This window comes from Prunus avium, chromosome 4, assembly GCF_965620075.1.
Source record: "Prunus avium chromosome 4, drPruAviu1.hap1.1, whole genome shotgun sequence".
In the NCBI taxonomy this organism is placed as follows: domain Eukaryota; kingdom Viridiplantae; phylum Streptophyta; class Magnoliopsida; order Rosales; family Rosaceae; genus Prunus; species Prunus avium.
This window is the reverse complement of record NC_142287.1, coordinates 31,811,707-31,829,561: the sequence shown is the minus strand read 5'-3', so window position 1 is coordinate 31,829,561 and position 17,855 is coordinate 31,811,707. Positions and strand designations below refer to the sequence as shown.

Below are 17,855 nucleotides of genomic sequence, written 5' to 3'. Positions count from 1 at the left end.
CATGCATGGGAAATCATTGCCTGACACATGGGAAAGTAGGAGGGAAAGTGAAACATTCCTTCCTTCTTGGGTTTTACTTTCCCTTCCCATGATAAAGTAAGGCTAGCATTAAATACACTTTTTTTCTGACTAATTTGTCCTTACTAACAATTCATAATTACAATTTTTATCTAACAACTATTGGTATTCTTTTTAGTTTTTTTTAATAGGGATACAATTGGGAAACTAAACAAAATTTGTTTTCCATTCCTACTCAAAACAAACATGGGAAAGGAATCACTATTTCCCATTCCTTGGGAAATAACATGGGAAATGATTTCCCATCAAATCCGTTTCGTGAACCAAACGAGATTTCTGGCTCTTTCACAAAACTTCCTGAGGTTTTTGAAATTACACGAACACCCTTTGAGGTTGTAAATTGTTGTCACACAAAACACCTTTAGTTTCATTGATTTTTCATCCAAAGATCGATGATTTTATAAAAAAAAAATTCTCCAAATGAGAAAGTTAGTCTTTGAAATTAAATTGCATAAAACAAAGAAAATGAGACAAATTGTACCAATTACAAACCTTGAACCCAAAAACCAATTGTGAAGAAGACAAATGGTGGGCATTTCGGCTGTTGCTATTCTTCTCGAAATAAATACAGCACTACAAAAAAAATAAATAAAAAAAGGCAACAGTCACGTTTTTTAGTCACCAAATTGATTTTGCTTGCTTGTCACCATTATTTATTCGTGTTTAACTCTCTCACATTTCAATTTATTTATTACATATGATTACATATGATCTAAAAGTAACTTTCTAATTTTCCCCAATAATAAAATATTTAAAAAATGTACTTTACTTTCCAATACACGTTTAAGTTTCCGAAATTGCATTTAAAATACTTGCTTCCATAAAGTTTGGCACCAATATCAAGATCCTTGTATTTCTGGAAGGCCTCTCTTGGACACTCTTGGAGACAAATGGAGTCATTCCTTAGTACAATTTTCTTGAAAAGTTGAGGTGGTGGTCTCAGTTCCTTCGTCATCCCATAACACAAAGTAATGAAGCATATGCTTAACAAATATGCTTAATGAAAAATCTTCCTCTTCCACTGCCACAAGCATTGGAGTGCTTGTGGCAGTGGAAGAGGAGGCTTATTTTTTTCAACAATTAAATATCTATCACAACGAACCTGCACGTTGGCATAAGTAAAATCCGGAATTCATGGTTCTCTCTCTCTAAAGTGGTGGAATACTTTGTTCATGCTTGAAAAAATCCTGAGGATCAACCATTGTTTTTACTTGTACCAATCTATCAAAGTTATATTTAAAATACTTCCGTAAAGTCTAGCCTTGCGAAAGTTTGTGTGGTTGCGCAGGTTGGTACCAATGTCGAGATCCCTATAGTTTTGCAAGGCCCCTCTTGGGTTCTTAGAGACAAAAGGAGCCATTCTTTTATATTATTTTCTCGACAATTTAATATAGTGATTGGTGGTCTTAATCCCTTCTTCCATCCAAGATATAAAGTACTGAACCGAATATAGGTTTCCAGCTCTATGAGGGAATGGAGTTGCTGACTCAGAAATCTCACTCATCCTTCCACCGTAGGGGTTCAATTGCATCCACACCTTCTCTATCTTAATCAGCTTCTTCCATATGGATTTGAAACCATGTTTTGGAATTGGTTCTTTCACGTAGTCAGACTTGCTCTTGAAGAAGATTGCTGGCGCCTTTGGCCTAGAAAGTAGAACATCTACTGGAGTTCAAATTGGGCAAGCAGCCATGAACACAGTGGATTCTATCCAACTCATTTCAAAGCAATCTTTTTGTTGTAAACCCAATTCAGGGAAGCGCTCATTTATCAATGGCAAAAGCTTGTCACTTTGTCCCAAAAACTGACCAGTGAATAATACTTGCACTGTCCTCTTCCCTTCTTGGCTACTATTCTTGACTTGTATACCTACTCTAAGGAAGATGTCTTCAGGGAGCTTAGGTGCAACGAATTGCCATTGATGGAGCACATCGGTAGCGCCTTCTTCCAACTTCCTTCTAACATTGAACATGGTCACTTTAGGTGGAACTCGAATCAACTTGATCTTCCATGAAAGAATGACTCCAAAGCTGGCTCCACCACCACCTCTAATGGCCCAAAAAAGATCTTCTCCCGTTGTATTTCTATCAAGGATTCTACCATTCACATTCACAAGTTTAGCATCTTCAACGTTATCCAGTGTAAGACCATATTTTCTCATAAGTGGACCATACCCACCACCACTAAAGTGGCCACCAATACCAACACTTGGACAAGATCCAGCTGCAAACCCATGAACCTTACTTTTCTGTCCAATGGTAGCCCCAGCTTGAACCCAAGCACTCTCATCTTCAAGATTCATATCCACGGATTGAAGATTGAACATGTCAAGAACAACAAAGGGAAGATCCGATACGTATGATAAGCCCTCATAATCATGGCCACCACTTCGGATTCTAATTTGCAACCCGTGTCGTTTTGCGCAAACGACAGTTGCTTGGACATGGGATTCATGCGTGGGTGCTACAATAGCCAAAGGTTTTGGAGTTGTAGCTGTAAAGTATCTGCGGTTTTTAATGAGTGATAACAACACATGGGGAAATGAGGTGTTTTGAGGGGTGTAAATTGGAGGGTTGGACTGAGATGTTTCTCCAAGGCATTGAATGAAGTCAATGAGAACTTGTTGAGATTTTTTGGGAAGAAATTTGAGGGAGTCATTGAAAGCACTTGTCCATGATGTTGGTAATGTCTTTATTGGTGGATCAAGACTAGCACAAAAAGGAATGATAGAATGTGTTGTGAAAATGGACAAACACTTTCACTCACTCCCCTAATGATCTTGTTGTTGATGGACTTTGTGACACACACAATGATGGATGAATCACACACACACACACACACACACGCTTGAGACAACAACCAAGCACAAAGTGACACAAGAATTTATAGAGGTTCAGCAATTGCCTACATCCTCTTGGTGATCCCCTTGAGAAATTCACTTCATGAAAGAATAAGTTACAACTTTGGTTTTACACAGAAAACCCCCTTAGAACTCTATTCTCTCCCCAAGCTCTCTTTTCTCTCACACCCCTTTGCTCAACACTTTGATGCACTTGTGAAACACTCTCACAACCCTTGGTGTTTCCCCCCTTTGTGTCTAGACTCTCAAGACCCCAACTCAGCTCTAAACTTGAACTGATTGCTCTCTCTCACGTTCTCCCTTGGTGAGTTAACCTCCTTTGAACACAATAGCACCCAGCTACTTGACCACCTGAGATTAACCTCCTTTAACTTCAACTTGCTTTCTCATCTTATAATGTCTTGCTTTATCTCCATTACCTACACAAACCAATGGACACAAGATAAGGCACCATCTTGTCTTCCACGTTCCTTCCTTTAGTCTCCCACTTAGACTAAAGATCAGATCATGCAAGTAAACAAATCCCACTTCAGCCACCTTCCAACAAAACCAGAAAATGGAGAATGGATTCTCCAAACCAAGACAACCAATTGGCAATGAGTGCTCTCCCAACTATACAGCAGGTAGTCCACCTTCTTTTACCTCAGAAGTGACCCATTAAACACCTGCAATCGTGTGGAAAGCGATAGCCACCGAAAACACAGTTGAAAACACGTAAGAAATCGTCACAGCACAACTGGGAAGACCGGTCGCCAGGAACTGGCGACCGGTCGCTTTTGGACTGAGGCTTCAGTTTCGATTCTGCTTCTTTACGACCGGTCGCAAATGGCACGCGACCGGTCGCTCATGTTTCCTGCGACCGGTCGCAAAGAACTAGCGACCGGTCGCCCCATGCATTTGCTCCAGACTTCGAATCTGTGTAAAAACGACCGGTCGCCCAAACCTTGCGACCGGTCGCTCACTCCTTCACTTGCATACTAAATGTGAGCCATTTTCCAACAATCTCCACCTTGGCGAACCATTTAATCACCCCGTGAGTCATTGTTGACCTCTAGAACCTCTTCAACCTCTTAGAAATTGTTCTAGTAATTTCCAAGAGCTCCACCATGGCAATACACCTCTTGCCTCAATGCACCTTTGGTGGAAGGTGCTCCACCCAAGCCTAAACTTGAGTAACATGGACCTCTTGTGCAGAAAAGAGTTCCCCCTTGCCAAATTCGTTGCTCCTTGCCTCCTTGGAACCTTGAACCTTGGACTTCCCTTGATATGCAAACCCCATACCAAACCTTTGTTCACTAAATCCCCATTTAGCACTTCTTGCTCTTGGATTTAAGAACACATTTCTTTTCATCAATGCACTTCTCCAACTTTCCCGCTTCATGCTCCCTATAGCACTCCGAAACGTGGTTGGAACTTCTTGGTCCATCCATCCAAAACCTAGGGACGGTTTGATGGATTCCTTGGGCTTGGACCTTGCAATTGATGATGGCTCCACCTCAAGTAGAACCCCTTTGTGAGTTTGTTGTTGTTGCCCTCCTTCTTCAGCCCTTGTGTCAAGCTCCACCTCAAATGGAGTCCCTTCCATGACCACCTTGGCAAGAAGCTTCTCTTCAACAACATCCTCCCCATCATTCCTTGTCTTGATTTCACCTTTGTGGATATTCCTCTCCACACTTTCTGCAGCTTTGAAATTAAGCACCTTTGATGATGAACCGTTAGTCATACAACCTTGACTAACCTTCCTTGCCCAACTTCTCTTGAGCATACTTGCAGCTACATCATGTTGGACCGGCTCCTTGACATTAAGACTTGTTGCTTGCTCTTCCTTGGTACAAATCTCTGCACCACCCAAGAGCTTGTATGTGTTGTTTGGTTGAATCTCCCCCTTCATAACCACCACAGAACCTTGTGTGACCATGAGCTTCCCTCCTTTGGCCTTGTAAGAGCAACCTTCTCTATCCAAAGAACCTAGAGAGACTAGATTCGTTCTTAGTGCAGGTACAAACCTTACCTCACTAAGAGTCCAAACTTCACCACCTTGCAACTTGATCTTCACAGTCCCTATGCCCAAAACTTCACATGTAGTTTTGTCTCCCAACATAATCTTGCATGCATCCTTATCCTCATATGTGTCAAACATCAACTTAGTTGCACACACATGATATGAGCACCCGGAATCTAAAATCCACCTTGAAGAAGAATTCTTACACGAAGAACTTGCCATGACTTCCCCGTTACTCTCATCCGTAACCGTCAAGAGTTCATCACATGTGTCCTCATCACACACGTGGGCTGAACTTCCAGCTTTCTTCATCTTGTTCAACTTCTCCTTCCATACCGGACAATCTCGTCTCCAATGATCCATAGATCCACACTCGAAGCACCCTTCATTGTCCTTGGACTTAGTATTCCTTTTGTTGCCCTTGCCTTCTTGCTTGCTTGAACGACTCCTTGCGAACAAACCAGCATCTTGAGAGTTCTCCTCCGAACGTTGAGACATCCTGTGATGCGTCATCACATCTTGCACCACCTCCTCAAAATTCAAAGTACTCTTCCCGAACATAAGTGTAGTTCGGAAATGCTTATAAGACGGAGGCAAGGATGTTAGTAACATGAGTGCCTTATCCTCCGTATTATACAACACATCCATTCTTTGCAAGTCAGCAACACATCTATTGAAGCTGCTCAAATGCTCCATTAGATTTCCTTCCTCCGCCATCCGAAGATTTAGGAGTTCCTCCTTGAGGAAGAGCTTGTTGGACAGCGACTTCCCTGCAAACATCTCTTCGAGCTTCTCCCATGTTTGCTTCGCTGTGTCCTTCATCACGTTGATGAGCACCTCATCGGAGATGAAGTTCTCGATGGCTCCTCTAGCCAACTCATCTAGCACACCCCACTCCGCATCTGTCATGGTAACCGGCTTCTTCTCTTTGCCTTCCAAGACAACACTGAGATTTTGTTGTGTAAGGGCTGACTTCATCCTCCTTTGCCAAAGTGTGAAGTTCTCCTTCCCTGTGAAAGGCTTCAACTCCACCTTCATGCTGACAGATTGTGGTAGCCTCTGATGCATAGAGCTACTTCCACCTTCAGCTTCCTTGTCACTTGCCATCTTCAACACACTAGCACTTGCTGCTCCAACACAGCTCTGATACCACTTGTTGTGAAAATGGACAAACACTTTCACTCACTCCCCTAATGATCTTGTTGTTGATGGACTTTGTGACACACACAATGATGGATGAATCACACACACACACACACACACACGCTTGAGACAACAACCAAGCACAAAGTGACACAAGAATTTATAGAGGTTCAGCAATTGCCTACATCCTCTTGGTGATCCCCTTGAGAAATTCACTTCATGAAAGAATAAGTTACAACTTTGGTTTTACACAGAAAACCCCCTTAGAACTCTATTCTCTCCCCAAGCTCTCTTTTCTCTCACACCCCTTTGCTCAACACTTTGATGCACTTGTGAAACACTCTCACAACCCTTGGTGTTTCCCCCCTTTGTGTCTAGACTCTCAAGACCCCAACTCAGCTCTAAACTTGAACTGATTGCTCTCTCTCACGTTCTCCCTTGGTGAGTTAACCTCCTTTGAACACAATAGCACCCAGCTACTTGACCACCTGAGATTAACCTCCTTTAACTTCAACTTGCTTTCTCATCTTATAATGTCTTGCTTTATCTCCATTACCTACACAAACCAATGGACACAAGATAAGGCACCATCTTGTCTTCCACGTTCCTTCCTTTAGTCTCCCACTTAGACTAAAGATCAGATCATGCAAGTAAACAAATCCCACTTCAGCCACCTTCCAACAAAACCAGAAAATGGAGAATGGATTCTCCAAACCAAGACAACCAATTGGCAATGAGTGCTCTCCCAACTATACAGCAGGTAGTCCACCTTCTTTTACCTCAGAAGTGACCCATTAAACACCTGCAATCGTGTGGAAAGCGATAGCCACCGAAAACACAGTTGAAAACACGTAAGAAATCGTCACAGCACAACTGGGAAGACCGGTCGCCAGGAACTGGCGACCGGTCGCTTTTGGACTGAGGCTTCAGTTTCGATTCTGCTTCTTTACGACCGGTCGCAAATGGCACGCGACCGGTCGCTCATGTTTCCTGCGACCGGTCGCAAAGAACTAGCGACCGGTCGCCCCATGCATTTGCTCCAGACTTCGAATCTGTGTAAAAACGACCGGTCGCCCAAACCTTGCGACCGGTCGCTCACTCCTTCACTTGCATACTAAATGTGAGCCATTTTCCAACAGAATGAACTGTACAGCAGAGCAAGAGGAATGAAACAATAATGAAGGGTATTATTGCAGGGCTTGGTTCCTTCATCGTTTTTGAAATTTCTTCAACTCCAATATATTTTGATCTCAATCAAACAACAATTGCTCCTATGGAGTAAGCTTTATTCAGAATAATAAAACCAGAATTAATTAGTCCAGAACTTGCAACGTTAAAATTAATTGGTTGGAAACTTGCAACATCATAATTAACTCATCGGTTAAAGAACAAAGAAAACAGGTTCAAGGATATTGAGAAATTGCAACGTAATAATATATATACATATTCAAGCAACTTATATGTGCATAAAATTAGCTAGGGTGTTTTATATTGGAGAATCAGTGTGTAAATACCACAGTTCCTTCCCAGTCCAAAAATGATATTTGTTCTATGATTCAAACTCCCAAATATTAAGAAAATATTACATTTATTGGATAAATGGTAGTTTGTTCTTGAGATCAACATCTTGTAAATTGTAATGCAAATATGGGAGGTAAGTAGATGAACACATATCAAGAAATTAGGGAAGGAACAGATAAGGACATGGAAAATGGAGACAGCAGATCCGGATTCGTCAAATCAAGCTCAAGCAAAGTCTTCTCTTTCTATTTTTTTCCCTATAAATTTCAGATTGAAATATTACTTACGTATCTATCATGGGCAGCAGATTTTGATATTATGCAATTCCAAATTTCAATTCAAGGACATTTGGTAAAAAAAACACAGAGTACTTAACCGGAGCATTTCCCACGACCAAACGGTAACAAAAGAATGTAATTTTTTATTATTTTTTTAATGGGAGACACCATTAACAACTCTGAAATATTAGTCAGAACCGGACAATGTCCTTTCATGTCAACTCTCGCTCAATTCTTATAACTATTTTTATGCTTATGACATGTACTAATCCGTAATTGGATTATGAGAAATTGAATTGAGGAGGAGTTGGATTGAAGAGAATTAGATTCCGGATTCCTATTGAAGTTGTTTACTAAACCATCTAGATTTAGGGGAGTTAAATTCCGGAGTCCTATTGAAGTTGTTTGCTAAACAATATGGAATTAGGGTAGGAGTGGTTCTAATTACTAAAATGTCCTTGTTGTTTGATTAAAGTATATGGCAAATTTGGAATTTTGAAAATGTGTGAGGATATAATGAGTAAAAAAGATGAATTCATAATAGGTTAGTTCTCCAGGAATTAGAATATCACCTCTCACCCAAGAATTGAACTCCTCCAAAATCAGGAATTCAATTCCTAATTTTGTATGGGCCCACTTACTTTTTAATTCTTTGATGTGAAGTAAACACAGGAATCCTCCATAAATGGAATTCAATTCCTGATTAGTAAACGCACCATTAGTTATAAGTTTATGGCCAGATTCATTTTGAAATGCAATGTGGTGCTTTGAGATGCAAAGAACATGCATTTTTTATTCTAGCAAATTCCGACAAGTAAGAGGGAAGGATGTAGAAATGTAAATGTTACGGGAGGGTGATTGAATGGACAAATTTTAGTAAGTTTTTTAAAAGTCATAACTGGATACCATGAAATTTTTAACTACTTTTTAAAAGTCACAATTGAATACCACTATATTTTTACAAACTCTTAAAAAATATAAATTGAATACCTCCTAACTTTTAAACTGTCATTAAAAGTTTGAATTAGAAGGAAATTAAAATGATGGAGATTTTTTTTTTAATTATAAAATCTAGAAACATTCATGACGGCTTTAAGTGTTGATTCCAATGTAAATTAATACTTTTTAAAATCAGTATTAAATAACATATTCAATCTTAATCGCCCAATCTCTTTAAATCTAATGGTTAATAAGGTGTGTCATGATGTGTGTCAAAAATGTGTGTCATCTGATCCTGATGCTAAGAAAATATTCCATTTATTGCAGAAATGATAGTTTGTTCTTGAGATCCACATCTTATTAATTGGAATGCATATATTAGAGTTAAGTAGACGAGCACGTGTGAAGAAATTAGAAAAGGAACATAGAAAAAGGACAAGAAAAATGGAGAGAGCAGATTGGACTCGTCTTCTCTTTCTGTCTTTTTGGGGGAGATGTCACATCAAAGGAAGAAAATAAGCAATGCATGCAAGGTAGCAAATTTATGTTTAACATATGGGCACATTTGCAGTTGGTGAAAAACCCTGCGATTCAATTATTTGAAATCCTGGACCACATAGGCAAATCCCATATCAAATGGGTTTGGCTTATTGTGTCCACAGATACTTTACGTGTGAGGCTAGAAAAAATTTACAGAAAGGACCGTGGCCTACTTTTTTAGAAATTTTTAATTTCCTCCACGCTAGCGATATGGTCATACTTAGAAACTCAAATGCTTCACGCTACAAATGCTCATCATTTTTTATTGTTAAAACACCAATGGGATCTAACTCAGTGGAAAATGACATTAATTTGCATATTAGTAGTTTCAGGTTCAAAAAGAAAAAATCTTTCTCAAAACAAAATCTCATGTAATTACAAAATCAAGCCAATTTTTGGATCAAACCAAAGAAAAATTAAAATTCAACCGGATAATAGTTCCAAAACTCATTGAAAAGACAGGAAAACATAAGAAAGTTTCACTACGTAGGTATCCATCGGGTGCACTGATTTTGAAATCCACGTGCTCAGGGTCAGTTTGGTATTGCTGTGCTGTGAAAATAATCGTTGTCAGATTTGCTGTAAGAGAAAGCAGTTTAGACGTTTGGTAAACTTTTTTTTTTTTTTTATAAGTGTTGTTTGTACAATAATCAGTTTCTGACTGTTTGGTTTTTTTTTTTTTTTTTTTTTTTTTTTTTTGTGAACATGCTGTAAGCTGTGTATAATGACTAAAAAGGGCATTATGTTGAATTGGCTTTTTTGTTCAATTGTTTGGTAAAAGGAAAAGCACTTTCAGGGCATGTTTACGTATCAATAATAGAGAAAGTAAGGAATCAAAGAATTTAGGAATCGGGGAACTACTGAATCGGTATGGGAAGAATCATTCTCATTAAGCTGTTTACTAAACATATGGAATTAGCAAAAGAATGGGGTTGATTCCCATTGTGATTGTTTACTAATTTTCATGAATCAGAATCCAAATTAATTTGATTACTAAAATGTCCTGCACATTTTCATCACAACACATATATAATTCTCAAATTCGTTAAGGAGACCAAACTAATCCTGCAGCAAACCAGTAAAGCGATGTAAACATGAGGAATCAATATGCTGAACAAGTAAGAGCCTAGTTCAATGATAATGTTAATAACACCTTTGTCTAGAGCCAATTTCAAAAAAAAAAAAACAAAAAAAAAAAAAAAAAAAAAAAAAAACTCCAATAAATATACATCTTTCACCTATGTAAATAGTAAACAATCAAATAATAATAACATGCATAATCTTCATACTACCAAAAAAGAGATATATAATCTCCAAAAAAGTCTTTATCCATGACCGTACTTTGTTTTGTGATGAATGTGAAGACAGAAGATAGAAGAAGAAGAAGATAGATATATAGATAAAATGACTTACATAGCAGAATGCGTTGCTGCTGCTTCTGAGAGGTTGTGTCTGCAACGCTAACGTGAAAAAGAAGTTGGAGCGTCTTGGAACTTCTTGGCGTGAGTTTTTATTTTTTTTTTAGGGTTTGGGGTGTTTTGGAATTATGATAAAGTGATAAGGGTATTGTTAGAAGTTATTAAGAGAAAACAGGAATGGGAATCGTATCAACTACTCCCCTCTAGTTGATCTGATACCTAGTTTTGAAGGGATGTGATTACGGATTTTGAGGTGGGGTCCACTTATTTTTTCATGAGATATTTAGTCATATACCCATTCTTAGCACTAAAACTATAAATAAACCATACACCATTTAATTTCTATAAAAAAACCCAAAAAAAACCCACAAAATGATAGCTGACCCTATTGAATTTAATTTTGATAATTAAATTACTTTGATACCCTATTAAGTGTTTTGGGATTTTTTTATGAGGTTTTGGGGTTGGATTTGTTTTAAGAAATCAATGGCAGTTTTGTAATTTAAAAGAAGTTAAAAGTCTTTTTGTTATGTTCTAAATGGGCTTTAGGTGTGTTTCTAAAGTCTATTTCATATAGGGTTTTTTATATAATTTGGGCTCCTATATTGGTTATAATAGTGAATCTCCCTTTTTTCATTCCTGATGGCAAGTAAAGGCAGGGGAAATCAGGAATGGAAATCATTCCCTTTCCTCCCATACTCATTATTGATACGTAAACATACCCATCACTTTATCTTATATTTTTTTTGGTATTAAATATGTTTCCATCACACTCTAAATTTTATTTTAATTATAAAATAAATAAAGTTTCCATTAAAAATAAATATATTGTCAATAATATGGTCATAACAAAAATATATCAAAGGAGAAACAAAAGTTCAACCAACCAAACTCATGACCATTCAAGAATGTACAAGATTTTCAATCAAAGCTACTAGATACAGAGTAAAACCCCAATAGGAAGCAATAAATATATAAAATAACTTATGGAAGCCGGAACATAAAGAAAGTAGCTGATTAAAAGTAAACAAAATACAATAACAATTAAAGTTTTTAGGCAACAGAAGGCAGTAAACAAAAACCCAGATAATGATTTTCAAAATCACAACAAATTTTAAAGCAAACCAAATGAATTGCTTACCAAATTGTAGCTATTTCCCTGGTTATCCACAGACTTTAAACAATTGGGTGTGGTCTTTTCCCAGGTTCCAAATGAGAAAACAAAATGAATGACAATTTTAAATAATAAGTGATTTTCTCATATGTTACCAAACGGACTGGGCTTCCTAAATTTTTTTTAAAATCACCTATCACCCCAAATAAAAAATGCTTACTCAAATATATCTATGAGGTGACCTAAGTACGTATTCTGTATCTCTGGTGAAGATGAAATCTCTATGGCCAGAAATGTCTACATCCTCCATCCACCAGTACCATTATTCAAAGAGTAGACACACACGTGTCAGGCATGTATTGATTCTGTTTATAAAATTCTTAGTCTGAGGATAAGCTTAATTATCTGAAATCAGTGTGCGCAATAGACAAAAATTCTCATCTTCTTTAATTTCTCCATCTCTTTCCTTTGGGTTTCTCTTCTGATACAAGTCATTGACGAATAAATACCATGCGAAAAAATAAGTAGATATTCAAAGTTGGGTGCTTTGGTTTCATTATAAATACTGCAAGGTTTTGTTCAATTTGTCACACTGCCAAGAATATTGAAACTAAGAAAGCCAAAACCCCCAACAAATTATGACAATGAAGTTTCCAAACTCTCCACTAGCGCTGCTCATCCTCTCAATCCTTTCATCACTCTCACTATCATGGGCAACTTCAGAGCCAGTTCCCATTAATGGCTTTCTCGAATGCCTTCCAAAAATGTTTCATTCTGGCCGCCCAATCTTTGAAGCCGTTTACACCCCTCAAAACACCTCTTTTCGATCCATTTTGATGGCACGCATTAAAAACCGCAGATTTTCAAGCCCTGCAACTCCAAAACCTCTGGCCATTGTAGCAGCCAAGCAAGAATCTCATGTGCAGGGAACTATTGTTTGTGCAAAACAACATGGATTGCAAATTAGAATCCGAAGTGGTGGCCACGACTTTGAGGGTCTATCGTACGTATCGCATGTTCCCTTTGTCGTTCTGGACATGTTTCATTTCCAATCCGTTGATGTTAATGTCGAGGATGAGAGCGCTTGGGTTGAGTCTGGAGCTACTCTTGGCGAAACCTATTATAAAATTGCTGAGAAATCCAAGGTTCATGGGTTTCCTGCTGGGGTTTGTCCAACTGTCGGTGCTGGTGGCCACTTTAGTGGTGGAGGCTATGGGAATATGATGAGAAAATACGGCCTTAGCGTCGACAATATCATTGATGCTAAACTAGTTGATGCAAATGGTAGAATCCTTGATAGAAAGTCTATGGGAGAAGACATTTTCTGGGCCCTTAGAGGAGGTGGAGGAGCTAGCTTTGGAGTCATTCTTTCATGGAAACTCAAACTTGTTCGAGTTCCAGAAAAAGTGACCGTGTTCAACGTTACAAAGACTTTAGAGCAAGGCGTTACAGATGTCCTTTATAAGTGGCAATTTGTAGCACCCGTGTTCCCTAAAGACCTATTCCTGAGAGCAAGGCCAGAAATCGAGAATAATACTGAGGGCAAGAAGACTGCGGAAGTATCATTCATTGGTCATTTTTTGGGACAAACTGACAAGCTTCTTCCATTGATGAACGAGACATTCCCTGAATTGGGTTTAAGACGAAAAGACTGTCATGAAGTGAGTTGGATTGAATCCGCTTTATTCTGGGCTGAATTCCCACTTGGAACCCCAATAACTATTCTTCTCAACCAGACAGCCAAACCAATACACTTCTTCAAAGCTAAGTCTGACTATGTGAAGAAACCAATTCCAAAAAAAGTTATAGAATACATGTTTAATTAAGGCGATGCTTGAGATAGGGAATATATGGATAGAATGGAACCCTCATGGTGGAAGAATGAGTGAGATTTCTGCGTCAGCAACTCCATACCCTCACAGAGCTGGAAACCTATATATGTTTGAATACTATACGTGGTGGTATCAAGACGAAGGGATTGAGGCCGCCAACAGGTACATTCACTTAACAAGAAAGTTGTATGAAAAGATGACTCCATTTGTCTCCAGGAACCCGAGAGAGGCCTTCCAAAACTATAGGGATCTCGACATTGGCGCCAATCTGTACAACCAAAGTAACCTTCTAACTGCTAGAGTTTACGGAAGCAAGTATTTTAAAGGTAACTTCGAAAGATTGGTGCGTGTGAAAACCATGGTTGATCCTCACGACTTTTTCAAGCATGAACAAAGTATCCCACCTATTTAGAGAGAGATTGGAAGGTTTAACAATGAACATGTATGAGTCTGGCTAGTGATCCTAGATAATGCTATTGATGCTTGTAATATTGATTTGATGTATTGGAAAATAAAGCATAGTCTACAATAAGAATAAGCCACCTCGAACTTGTTTGAATCTTATCCATCAGCCATCATATATATGTACAAAAGACTTATTTTTGGGATGTTCATTCATAAAAGGTGACAATGTTCTTAGCAATCAGCCAACAACGTCACCTTATCCATACAACCTCTACTATGACGGCTATGCCCGATATTGGGAAAGCAATATGTCATGCGGTTTGTATGTAAGCAGTTAGCTATTACTCAAATTTTGAATTTTTTAACCTAATTACCTAATCGTGTAGAATATTGCTTAACCTAATTCCTTTAACATTCACGTTTGATATGCATAGGCTTGTTGAAAGAGACCCCTTACAACTTTGCAATAATGTTCTTGGGACATGGAAATTTTGAACTTGAGGAAATAAAACAACTTTTCAATGTTAAGAAAAGTTACATTTATTGGGATTAATGGTAGTTTCTTGTTGAGCTGATTGGTCCATAAGAGCATCTGCAATAACCTGAAAAGGACGTGCTTTGATGTGTTCTCATCCAATCTCAACTTCCAATTCTTCAGAAAAAAGTGTTAATATAATATTGTCACTAACCAAAGAAATTTTTTTAATTAATTTTAGTTATTTATATATATTCAAATTTGATCTCTTTGAAACCACTTTCATTGTATAATTCTGATTGTAATTAACTTTATTGATTTTATTTTATTCGATCATTTAAAAATATATAATTTTTAATTTGTGTTAATGTATGAATTTTGATTAATTCTTTTGGCTTCCCATGATAATTTTGTAATAGGATTTTTATTGTATTTATCAAGCTCAAAGTTTAGATTAAGAATAGCATCTCTAGGTGTTCTTAACTATCATCTATCCTATGGAGGTTCAAGCAAATTGACAAAGGTAAATCATGGATTGCATATCATGCATTAAACTGTTTTCATAAATGATGACTAGTCATCCTTGCTCAGTAGGATTTCCAGCTGGTTAACCAACTGTTTTGTCCTATTCTCTTTTCTCTCTCTGCTGCCATGTGTCATTCTGACCTAAGAGATTCTTTTGTCTGTAAAGGCTAGTGAATTCCTCTTTTGGCGTCCGTCTCTTTTGTGTGGAAGTTTTGGAAAGAATGGCTTGCCATCTTTCTCTTCTTCTTCCTCAAGAGTGAACCATATATTTCATCTATGAGTTTTTCTAATTGATTTCTTTTTGAAAAACTGCATTTGAAACATGAATCTGCATCTAGCTATTCAAATCATTCTCTCATCTATATCTAGGTCAGATTCAAGACTGATTTCTTCAAGAGTATGGTTTCTTGAAGAAATTGGTCATTCTCCTTTGAATCCAAATTTTGGTTTCGGTCTGAGTTGGAGCTTGCAAGCTAATGCCATAGGATGAACGAGCTGAAGAAGGAGCTGCCATTGCCATGAAGAACTAAGCTTCAAGCTTTGCTAAGTTGGAGAAGAAGATTGCACAAAGGAGGTATAGCTCATCTTCCTAAATAGATCTAGGTTTTGCTTGAGCTTGCTTGTATTCCTTTGTAAGAATCTTTTTCCACTTAGTGGATTGCCTAGTCGGTTGATGACTCCTAGTTTTTCCCAATGGTGGGTTTCTGGGTAAACAAATTCTGTTTTGCATATTTGTAAATTTTTCTGGGTTTGTGTTCTTGGTGGTTAACTAGTCATCTTTATCTGCTGTTTGCTGTTTACTTGATAATGATGACTTTAGACACTTTCACCATATTTGTTGCTAGCACAGGGGATGCCTAGATTGACGGGTCCTTCTAAGTGCCTAGGTTTTCACTAGTAATCTTCTAGGGCTACAGGTACTTTGTGGCATGCTCTGTGTGTTTTCTTGATTGTTGTGTTGTTGTGTCTTGTTTGTGTCGTTAAATTTGTGCAATGATAGTGTGAAGTTTGACTGCTTCTTGTGCTTTACTTGATTTGTGCACAACCCCCTTTCTTGTTTAGAGCTATTAGTTGAGACTTACCTTGTGCTATCTTATCCTCTTGGTGAGCCAAGTGTCTATGTTTCTCTTTTGGACTATCATTGTTATTGTCTCTTAGCTTATCTCACTCTCTTAGCCAATCTATTCAGTGATTTCACATTCACAAAATATATATATATATATATATATATATATATATATATATATATATACATAAATAAAATAAAATAAAAGGAAGTGTGACCAATGTAGTCACGGCTCTAGGAAGGTAAAAGGTGTTATGTTTGAAGCATCTAGAGTAAAGAGCTGTAAAATTGGGCCATTTAAGCACTTTTGTCTGGGATGTGCAAGTGAATCAACATAAATCTTACCATATTTTGTCAATAGAGAGTGATGATACTTGCCATTTGGGCCTACTCTGATCATGTCTTAAATTTTCATTGTATACTGGTCTCTCCAAGAGAGATAAGATATCATCTTGTGTGTCCCTTAGCTCTGAACCCCATATTCCAAAATGTGCCTTGTCTCTGAGCATTAGATGCACTTTATACTCTCTCTCTCTCAGCGTTGTTTGCTTATGTTCCCTGCATATGACTTTTCTGTTTATTTCTTCTATTTGTTTTAACTCATGTGCTTGAAGACTTGGTCTAGGATATTTTGCTAATGCATCTTTGATCACTTGAGTTATTTGCCAGTTCATGCTTGTGTTTTTAGACGAAAACCATGTCTTTCACAGGGTCGATACTAAATATGGTGCTTGTCATGATATTGCTTTAGTTGACTAGTCATCTATGCTTATGGTTGACTAGTCATCTGGTTATGTTGTGTTGGATGCTTGTCCTGATATTGCATTAGTTGACTAGTCATCATCTTTGTGGTTGACTAGTCATCAGTTTTTTTTTCTCCTACCCGATACGACCTTTTCATTTTAGCGGTTATTTTTTTATTTTTTTCCTTTTAGCGTTTTTTTTTTCTTTGTTTTGGTTTGAGCGTTTCTTTTTAATTGGGTCAGTTTTCTCTTTTTCCTTTTTAGGTCTTCTTTTTTGCAGTTCTTTTCAGTTTGTCTCTTTCAGCCGCTAAAATAAGAAACGAAACCCTTTTGAGTCCTTGCTTCTTCTTTTTCTGATTTCCTTTCTCTTTCTGTCGCCTTCTTCTCTGTTTTTGGGTCCACAAATATTTTCTTTCTTTCCATATCTTTTTCTCTCTCTTTGTCGTGTTCGTTCTACTCTTTGTTTCTTTTCTCTGTTTTCTTCACTTCTCTTCCGGCATGACCCATGTCTTCTTAGAAACCCCTCCTCTCTTACAAGCGTCGCTCCAAATCGAAATCCAATAACATAGTGGATTTCATTCCTTCCATTCTTAGGGTTCCTAGGACCCGTTCTTCTTCCTCTATTCCTGTTGGAGAATCCTCTCCATTTGTGTCCCCTGAGGCAGCCTTGTTCTTTGATGGTGTTATCTCTAAAAGGAAATTTGTGCCTGAGAGGTCTTACCAAATTGATGCTCTCCCCTTGGCAGCCCAAGCATCTGCCACTCAGATTTTTGAGCACTATCATCTTCATTCTCTCAATGCTCTCTCTGGTAAGTTTCACTCTTCTATAATTAATGAATTTTACTCAAATTTTCCTGCTGATCCTAAGGGGTCAAACTATCAGATTGTTGTTCGGTTTGTGCCCATTACTCTGAAA

The 17,855-nt window shown here is 37.9% G+C and overlaps 2 pseudogenes; one reads left to right on the top strand and one right to left on the bottom strand.

The window, feature by feature from the left end:
* Window positions 1–1,226: 1,226 nt before the first annotated feature.
* LOC148295240 (berberine bridge enzyme-like 7 pseudogene) lies at window positions 1,227–3,980 on the bottom strand (annotated as a pseudogene).
* An 8,519-nt stretch (window positions 3,981–12,499) lies between these two features.
* On the top strand, window positions 12,500–14,222 carry LOC110764999 (berberine bridge enzyme-like 7 pseudogene; annotated as a pseudogene).
* Window positions 14,223–17,855: the final 3,633 nt, after the last annotated feature.